At 27.4% G+C, this 2,384-nt stretch overlaps 1 long non-coding RNA gene across 1 annotated transcript in view; it reads left to right on the top strand.

The window, feature by feature from the left end:
- LOC136796800 (uncharacterized) overlaps window positions 1–1,422 on the top strand; it is a 13,642-nt gene extending 12,220 nt beyond the window's left edge. Inside the window, exons 2-3 of the long non-coding RNA XR_010844548.1 lie at window positions 825–920; window positions 1,256–1,422. This is a non-coding gene — a long non-coding RNA (uncharacterized lncRNA). The remainder of the gene's footprint in view (window positions 1–824; window positions 921–1,255) is intronic.
- The last annotated feature ends 962 nt before the right edge of the window (window positions 1,423–2,384 follow it).

Genomic DNA, 2,384 nt, shown 5'->3' with positions numbered 1-2,384 from the left:
AAAACATTTCTTTTAGACTGAAAATTAATCCGGTATCTAAAGTTCCCGGGTTTCGGCACCAGTTAAGTATTGGCGAAAGCACAATGTCAAAAAAGAGAAGAAGGAATAAGATCTAACTCGCTTGAACTGCTGTAAAATACTGGCTTTATTGTATTCTGTACATCTCTTATATACGTTCGATCAGCTGATCCCCTCAGTCAGCTGACATCGAAATAACAGCTGACTCATACCGTAATATATATATATATATTAATTTTTGGTGAAAAAAGATACATTTGTATAGAATCACTTTTAAAATCAATTGATGAAGGTAATGAACTTTTATTAATCCAAACATTTAACACTGTGGTTTTTTAAAAATAATGACTTTCAGTTGTAGCATATCCATGTCAACTGTACTGTTTATGAACACTAAAAACCAACAGGTTGTAGAGATATGGCCTATGGGCAGCCACTACAAACCTACCATTGCGTCTACTCAAACCAAAACCTGCCTTACAATATGGCTTCCTAAACTAAACTTTCCCTCTCCTGACTTTTTGCTGCTGGTAGATTTATCACCCCAACCAGTGTTTTCATGCTTTTGTAAATTACTTTAAATATTTGAACATAACTTATGTGTAACTTTTATGTATTGATTATCCTTATTGACTGTTAGTTGTATCATAATAATAATAATTTGACAAAATTTAATATAACCAGTAATATGATGATTCTATAATATAAATTTTGTCTGGTCTTAATGTAAATAATAGTATTAAGAACATTACTTCCTTTTGGACATTCATTTTACAATACTTAAGAAGTTATAAAATATTTTTCAGATATGGCAGAGATTAAATTATTTATCATCTGAATTTACAGAAGATTTTGGAGGCATTATTGGCCATATCACATCTAATAATGAAGAATGGCAAAAGGTGTATGAAGTTACTTGATATGTTATAAATCACATTCAAGATAAGATAGCAAATGCAGATAAGTTCTTTTTCTTAAGAAATTTTTTATTTTATAAATATTCATCATTTGAAAAAATTTTTTTTCAATTACATTTTCTGTAATTTTGTTCTAATGTAAATATAAATGATTATTGTTTTTAATTTCATATACATGTGGAACTTATGAGATTATTTATCTTTGTTGAAAAATCAAGAAAAAATAACTTATCAGCATTTGTCTTGATGTAAGACCTTATTATTTAAAAATTATTAAGAGAAATTTTTTCACTTGGTAAATTTCATTTTGTCTTTTACAGTGGTTTGTACTTAATTCTGGAAGAATAAATTTTCCATATCCATATAATAAAATGAAACTTTTCAAGAAATTAATGCTTTTGAAATGTTTTGAAATAAGTTGTATTTACAATATCGTTGAGGACTATCTTTCTGAGGTGTTGGGAGAAGAATTTTTAGCAAGACCTTTTATTAAGTAAGTTTTGCTTTTAAGAAACTTAATGATATTTATCTTGAAACTTTATCATCTTATGACTGTTTAGACTTATATTTTATAAAAAGTAAAAAAAACACCTGTAGAAATTTTCTAAACGATGGCTTACAATGTAGTAATTCCAAATTAATTGCCAATTTTTGTCGTAATGACTTGATGTTTTTAAAATACCATTTGTAAACAATTTTTTTATACGTGTAATGTTGAATTCAAATTAATAATATAAATTCAGCTGTACTGTAATTTAGGTTGACAAGAATGCATAAATAAAACTATTTGATCAAATAGGATTAGCAATATAAATCCCATATTCATCCCTTCAAAACAATTAGGTTTTACATTTCAACATTTGTCTTGGTTGAATAAGTGAGTTGAATAAAATATACGGTAATGTGCTTTATGAATTTTTTTTTTTATCTTCTTAAACTGCATCAAATGTTCTTTTATTTAGTGCTATTTATGTTACCTAGTCACTAGCAGATCCAGATGAAAGACACGAACCCTTCCCCCAAATGATGAAAAATGTATGTTTTTATTTGTATTTTGCTCAACCATCTCCCTAGCTGTTTGCTTTAACATCCTTATCTTCTCATTTTCATTTATGAGGTTTTGATTTTCTGGGTGAGTTGAGTTTTTTCGACTCATTTCTTGTGCTTTTATCCTTGAAATTGTTACAGTTTATTTCAGAATACTTAAAATTTCTAACAATAAATAGACGTGGTTTTACGTATATATATATATATATGTGTTGTTACCTCGTTTTTTATTGTTACTGTATTTTACTTAGGTGAGCTCCAAGGGAAATCAACAAACACACTTTAAACAAAAACACCTATTTATTGCAAATACAAGAAAATAAAATCATGATAAAAATAAACATGCTTCATGCATAAGCAAAGTAACCTAACCTAAGAAACAAATATGAACAAATATATTAA

The sequence above is a fragment of the Halyomorpha halys genome, unplaced genomic scaffold (assembly GCF_000696795.3).
Source record: "Halyomorpha halys isolate HHAL.00 unplaced genomic scaffold, Hhal_1.1 Scaffold598.1, whole genome shotgun sequence".
In the NCBI taxonomy this organism is placed as follows: domain Eukaryota; kingdom Metazoa; phylum Arthropoda; class Insecta; order Hemiptera; family Pentatomidae; genus Halyomorpha; species Halyomorpha halys.
This window is presented reverse-complemented; position numbering and strand designations above follow the sequence as displayed.